This window comes from Kryptolebias marmoratus, linkage group LG1 (genome assembly GCF_001649575.2).
Source record: "Kryptolebias marmoratus isolate JLee-2015 linkage group LG1, ASM164957v2, whole genome shotgun sequence".
NCBI lineage: Eukaryota > Metazoa > Chordata > Actinopteri > Cyprinodontiformes > Rivulidae > Kryptolebias > Kryptolebias marmoratus.
Window position 1 is genome coordinate 2,547,593 of NC_051430.1, and position 7,788 is coordinate 2,555,380.

A 7,788-nucleotide genomic window follows, 5' to 3' on the forward strand; every position below is an offset into this window, starting at 1 on the left:
TGGAGCCTTCACGGAATGGTTTTGAAAATGTTCTAGTAATTACTGATGTATTTACTAAATACACCATTGCTGTTCCAACTAGGGACCAGAAAGCGGCTACTGTTGCTCAGGTTTTGCTGACTGAATGGTTTTTCAGATTTGGGGTTCCAAACCGCATTCATTCAGATCAGGGTCGGAGCTTTGAGAGTGTGTTAATTCAGCAGCTCTGCAATTTGTATGGAGTTAAAAAGTCACGCACTACCCCTTACCATCCTGCTGGAAATGGGCAGTGTGAGCGCTTTAACAGAACTCTTCATAATTTGCTGCGCACTTTACCACTGTCTAGGAAGCGGGATTGGGCTTCCAGTCTTCCCCAAGTACTCTTTTGTTATAACACTACCCCTCATCAGAGTACTGGCGAGTCGCCATTCTTTCTTATGTTCGGCCGTGAACCTCAGCTGCCTGTGGATTTCTTGTTGGGTCGTGTTCGGGACCCTGCACCAGGTGAGTTGGAGGATTGGGTGGCGGAGCATAAGATCAGACTAACTATGGCTTTTCATCATGCTCAGGATCACTTGCTGGCAGCTGCAGGGCGTAGAAAAGAGCATTATGATCAGGGTGTACGGGAGGCTCCATTGCAGGAGGGACAGTTGGTTTACTTGCGTGACCATAGTGTCAGAGGTCGCCATAAAATACAGGACCTCTTCAACTCGGTTATCCATCAGGTCATGAGAGCTCCAACAGATGGAGGGCCAGTTTATACTGTGGCTCCTGTGGGTGATTTGCAGAGAACTAGAAATGTGCATCTAGTTCATCTGGCCCAACCCACACCTGTAGCCCTGCAGTTAAAACCTACCTTGCCTTCAGGTGTTTTAGAAGACTCTCTGGAGGATGATTTGTGCTTGTTGGTCCCCGATACTCCAGTACCATTTACCTCTGTAGCTCCAGGGTTGTCTCTACAGGTTACTTCACCAAATGGTCACCCTGTTCAACCTTCTGAGGCAATTCATCCACCTTTGCGTCGTACTGCCCGTTCAAGGGCTGGACAGCATTCGAAAGTCCATCACCTTCCTCGACCTGTGGGTCATGCTGCAGGATCTAGTCAGCCAGTCTCCAATGCACAGTCTGCAGTCTTTCGTCCTTGGTGTTGAAGTGTGCAGGTCCATCGTCGGGGCGACGATGCAACACCTGGGGGTAGAATGTGGTGGGATGGGGTTTCACCCTCCCCCGCTCTGCGTGCCAGGTGTAGCTTGGGACACACCGTTGATTGGTGGGCAGGGTAGATGGCTTTATAGTCGGGCAGGTTGCGGCAGGTGTGTGTATTTGTTTCTCCCACTGTGGCTACAATCAGCGGCTATTTGTTGGTCGGTGTTTGGTCGACTCATCTAGATCGTAAGTGCCGGTTTTGCTATCCGTGGTTGGTTTGTGGGTGCTACGCTTATCGTGCGTTTCTGCAGTATCGCTCTGCTGACGTTGCCGGCTGGAGCTGGAGGTTGTCGTGGCGTGCGGCTTCTATCCAGTTCTCACCTGCTGACCCGCTCCCTCCTGGGTTAGGCTGTGTTTCCACCCCTGGGTAAGCTACCTGCTATTCAGCTTTTGATTTCTCTTTTATCTGGATCCACCGTTAATGACTTTCTGTTTCAGGCACCGATTGTGTTTGGCGCTGCAGTGCTTTGGACGCTCTGCTGTCTTGTCTTATCGCTGTTTGTTTGGGCCACTCTCAGCTGGACCTGTCGCTGATCGGGCAGACTGTGGGGGCGTGGCGTTACTCCTCTGGCCCCATCGAAGGGCATTTGGACTGGATGACAACAATTGTTCTATTGTTTGAAGTGTTTTTTTACGGTTTGTATTTGTTGTGTGAAGTTACTAATGTTTTCTTTTTCTGTTTGTTTTACTAACTTTGTTTGCATTGCATGTTTTGTTTCTTTTTTTTAGAATAATTGAACTTGTCCGTCCTTTTTGTTCCCTTTTGTTCCAGTGGCAGAGTAGTGGGCCTGAAGCCTCGTTTTAAACAGAAAAATGTTTTAAAGAAATTGTTTAATAAAATATTGTGCACTGCTCAGTCTGTGTTCGGGTGCATCTTGTAACTTTCAAAAAGATCTCTGCCACCTGCTGGTCACACTTTCCTTGACACCAAACCTCTCCATCACTTCCTCATCTCCTGTTTCCTTCACCAGCATGTCCATTCAGATCTGCTCCAATCACTACTCTCTCCTCCCTGGGAATACTCTCTATCACTTTTCGAGATCCTTCCAGAATTTCTCTTTTTTCTTCTGCATCACATCCAATCTGTGAAGCATAACTACTGACAACATTGAGGATCAGACCGACCTTGAAACACATCAACCTATCTGGCATTCTTTTCACCTCAACTACATTCCTTGCTAACTAATCCTTCAGAACCCTATTCCATTTCTCTTCCTATCCAGACCATGGTAAAAGAGCTTAAACCCTTCCACTTGGTTTCTTGTACACATAATACATCTATCTTCCTTCTCTGCATCATGTCAACCAGCTCTCTACCTTTGTCTGTCATTGTATCTATGTTTAGAGTTGCTACCCTCAGTCCTACACTCCTGACTTTCCTCTTCTCCCTCTGTCTCCTGGCACATTTCCCTCCTTGTAGTCTTCTAACAGTAGCACAATTTCTGTCAGCATCCTGTTTGTCAACAGCACCAGTGGCAGTCGTTGTTAAACTGGGCCTCGACTGATCCAGTATGGTGTCGCTTGGATGAACTCGCATGTTGGTTTTGGCAAAAGTCTTTTACACCGGCTGCCCTTCCTGACACAATCCTTACCATTTACCCGGGTTTGGGATCAGCACAAGAGATACACTGGCTTGTGCTCCCTAGTGGCTGTTTTTTTTTTTTGTTTCTCTCTCTCTCTCTGCTCCTGGTGGAAGGCGGACGTGTTTCTTTTCTCTCTGTCTCCTGACTTATCGTCAAATTCGTTTGATGGGTCAACAATCAAACTGTGTGGTTACGGGAGCTAAATCGCAAGTTGGATGCAATCCTTTTACAGGGCCGCAGACTGAATTGCGGTTCCAGGACTCATGAATAATATGAGTTACATCTTGGAGGAAGTTGCTCGCTCGAATCAGGTGGAATGGACCTGGAATTTGGCTGTTTGGATTTGCCATTGAGAAGTATCAGCAAGACTTTTCAAGGCAGATAGAAAACAAGTCTGCCTGACCAAAAACAATTATTGTTTGTGAATCTAGCTCCCCTGACGCTGGCCTTGGCTAGCTATCTTCAATTTCTCCATGGATTTTATGTAAACAAGATGCTCTGCCCCCTCCCTTGCCTAAGGATATACGTGGATCTGATCTGGGGTGGCTGATAAACATTCCATCATTATCAAAGACAATGGCCTCTGTGACGTGATTCATGGACTTATCTGCAAACACACACATACATACAACACGCACCACACCGTCTCTCACCGTCTCTACACACACATACTCATTTTCAACCGTCTCTGCCTCATCTTTCTCACCCCACTTCCTCCCTCCCCTCTTTCACTACCTTAGTTAGTAATTCTTATGTTGGCTGTTAGCGGGCCTTTTGGTACTATTAGAAAGTCTTTTGTACCTTTAGTTTAGCATTGTCATGTTTTAGCTTATTTAGCCTTCCTGTAAATTTAGTTTAGTTTATCTTAGCTCATATTTTAGATGTTGTTAGATTCCTAATTGTTGTTTAGTTCAGCTTTAACTTTATCATGATTTATTTAGATTATTTTAGCTACTATTTTGACTGTCTTAGCTCATGTTTAGATATGTTTAGTTTCATGATTTTACTTAGGTTATCCTATATTTCATTTAGATTATACATGATTGATTTTTTTTTTGTTTTATCTCTATATTTGATCTGTGTTTGATTATGTACCTGATTGTTGTTTCTGTGTTGTAAAGCACTTTGGGTCGCCTTGTTGTGCTATATAAATAAATTTCACTTCACTTCACTTAGATTGATAAAATGGCTGATCTCAACAAATCCTACCAGTGGCTAGAAAGCGCAGGACTGAGGGACAGAACAGAGGCACTAATTGTGGAAGAACAAGAGCAATAGAGGCCGGGGTCTATCATACCAGGCAGGACCCAAGATACAGGCTGTGCAAAGATGTCCCTGAGACAGTCCAGCACATAATAGCAGAATGTAAGATGCAGACAGGCAAAATTTACATGGAACGCCATATCTGAGTGGGTGGAATAGTGTACAGGAACATCTGTACCGCGTATGGACTGTAAGTCCCACAATCAAAGTAGGAGACTCCACCAAGGGTGGTGGAGAATGGCAGGGCTAAGATACTGTGGTACTTCCAGATCCAGACTGACAAACAGATGATGGCTAACCAACTGGACATTGTGGTAAATATAAGATACAGAAGAAAGCAGTGCTGATAGATGTAGCAGTCCCAAGTGCACGAAAAGCTTGAGAAATACTAAGAGCTGAAAGAGGAAATAGAGAAGTTGTGGAAAGTCAAGGCATCAGTGGTACCAGTGGTCATTGGAGCACTCTGTGCTGTGACCCCCAAACTGGAGGAGTGACTCCAACAGATCCCAGGAACAACCTCAGAGATCTCGGTCAAAAAGAGTGCAGTCCTAGGAACAACCAAGAGACTGCTAAGAGGTTGTTAATAGACATACACAGGCAAAATCACCATTGCCTGCGTTTCAACATGGGGGATCTTCATTGAGGAGGGTGGGGTTCAGTTTCAGTGTTCAGTAAGAGAGGAAATCTGTCACGTCTCACTCTGCTTCCTGAGCTCAGCTACACTTCAATTCACTACACGAGAAGTGAAACAACTTGCTTTAAATACAAATTACTTCTCTTCCTGATCACAATTCTCCATCCATCCATTTTCTTTACTTGCTTCTCATTTTCAGGTTGCGGGGACCTGGTGCCTGGTCACAATTCTGATCAGTGAATTTCTGCTTTTTTTGTTTGTTTGTTTGTTTTAACTTTTTTATTTATTTATGTTATATACATAATAACCTTAATTTTGCATACATCTTAAGTGTATCACAATCATCTTGGAACAATGTTTGCACAAAGGTGTAACTCCCCAAAAACTCACCCTCCCCACATATATATATACTGTATATTCAATATGACAATGAAAATGTATTGACTCAAAGTTTTAACTAGATGCCATATTAGAGTGATATGACAATGTAAAGGAACAAAATGGAAAAACACACACAAAATAAGTAAAAATAAAATAAGTAATAATAATAATAAAAAAGGGGGGGTAATTTAGAAATAAATACATAAAAGATAAAAAAAGCACTACTCATTGCTCATTGCTTCTCTCATCAAGGGGTATATGAAGTGTCCTAAGATAATTCAGAAATGGGCTCCAGGTCACTGAGAATTGTTGTGCAGCTCTTTTTAGTGTATATTTAATATTTTCTAATTTCAGGAAGTACATGATGGCCTTTATCCATTTGGTAAAACTGGGTGGGGATTGTTGCTTCCAACATAGCAAGATGGCTCTTCTCGATATAAGAGAAAGAAATGAAATCACTACTCTCGTCTGGCTTAATACAGAGTAAGTCATGATTCCAAATATAGTGCACAGAGGATTAGAAATTATGGTTTTCCTGAAGATTTTGGAATATGCATAAAAATATTTTGGAATATGCCTCCAGATTTTAATTGTTTCACCTACAATTGGGTTTAGTAGTTATACAGCCGAAGAACTTTTAGCGCTTACTAGTGAACCTAGGTGAGTGTGGCTGGTGGCACATTCCACTGACACCCACAGATCATCATAGTTTACAGCAATAAAATCAAAATGGACCCAGTGTACCCAGTGTATGGACTGCTGTCCATTACTTATAACTGTTGCAACCAGGCTGGTGTATAGTAGCTTTATCCAGGAAATAAGACCATCTTGAAAACCAAATTTCTTAAGAGTGGCAAACACAAGCTCCCACTCAACCTGGTCAAAAGCTTTCTCTGTATCCAGGGAAAAAACTAGTTCATTGCTCTCTCTTTTATCTTTTATAGATAATATTAAGCAAACTTCTAACATTAGCTCTAGAGTGCCTCCCTTTGATAAACCCTGTCTGGTCAGCTGTTATTATATGTAGTAGAATCTGCTCCAATCAAGTTGCCAAGATTTTAGCTAAAATTTTGTAGTCCACGTTGAGCAGCGTAATTGGCTGATAGGAGCTGCACTGCAGTGGATTAGTATGAAATTGCTTGAAAATGTTGTTTATTTCTTTATGATTTATCACAGTGCTGCCTGTTGAGTCTTGTATTCTAGTGATAAGACGAAAGGCAGGAGCTCAATGAATTTGATGTCTGTTAGCTTTATCCCCATGCTCATAAATGTTGTGGCGAGCTTTTAATATGAATTGTGTGGCCCTATTTGTAGATAATAAGTCATAGTCCATTTGTAGCTGTAGTTTTTCTTTGAAAATAGAGGGGATGGTGAGACTGAATATTGTCAATCTATTTCCTCGGATGAGCGTGATAAATCATTTAAATTGGAATTACTAACCTTGTTCACCCTGGAGAAATAAGCAATTATCCGTCCACGTAGATAGGCCTTGAGGGTTTCCCATAGTGTTACATGACTAATTTCGGAAGATTGATTTGTGTCAAGAAAAAAAAAAAATTTAGGAAGTTATGAATTTGGTGAATTACTCCTTTGCCAAAAGGATTGTGTTCAATCTCCAGTCTTAAGACAGTCTGGTTATTGTAAAATGAAAGACACAGCTGCATGGTCTTATACAGATATACTGTGGGATGTGCATGAGTTAAGATTTTCCAGCAATTTATTGTCCATCAAGAAATAATCAATATGAGTGTATGTGTAATGAACATGGGAGTAAAAGGAAAACACCTTCTTATTGGGATAATCAAATCTCCAAAAATCAGATAAATCAGATCTACTTATAAAGTAATTAATGACTTTAGCAGACTTGGAAAGAGGCTGTGACTTATTGGATGATCTGTCTAAAGTAGAACTGAGAACAGTTAAAATCGCCCCCTATTATTATATTGTAAGTGTGTTTGTTGGGTGATTTAGCAAAAAAGTCGCAATCATCCCAGTTAGGGGCATATACAGACACCATAATAACTGGGGTAAAAAAAGGTGGCCATGTATAATAATATAACGCCCTGCAGAATCAGAAATCACCTCTTCTGACTGAAATGGAATATCCTTGTGTATCAGGATTGCTGTGCCTCTAGCTCTTGCATTAAATTTGGAATGAAAAAGTAGACCAACCCAGCTTCTCTTAAATAGTTTGGTTTGGTTCTGCTTCAAATGTTTTCTCCAAAGGAAAGCAACATCAGATTTTTACTGCTTAAGAGTCATTTTTTGTCTCTTCACAGCATGGTTAATACCTTTGACATTTAAAGAGACAAAAGTAATATTGCGGTCTATATTATTGGTTGTGGAGGTCACGTGAAAATACGAGAAAAGAAGTGACCATCATTATAGTGTAATTTCCCATTTGCTCGGAGGGAGCAAATATAGAGAGGGAAAAAAGGGGGCGTGGGGGGGATTTGCATGTAAATGTGAAATGATGCCATAAACCCAAGAAAGTTGGAACTACTTACAAGCTGTATTTTTTTTTGTAATTATCTTTTTATTGAGAAAGACAAATTCCAATCACATTTGTTAGTTACAACTTCCTCCATTTCAGATCCTCCTTATTGCCTTTCTAATATTTTTACATGTTACACATTTAAACAATAACAGGAATTAACAAAATTGAACAAAAAACAAAAAAGGAAAAACAAATAAAATAGAATGGGGACTGCACCACTTTGTTGAATTACAATTAAAGCTAAA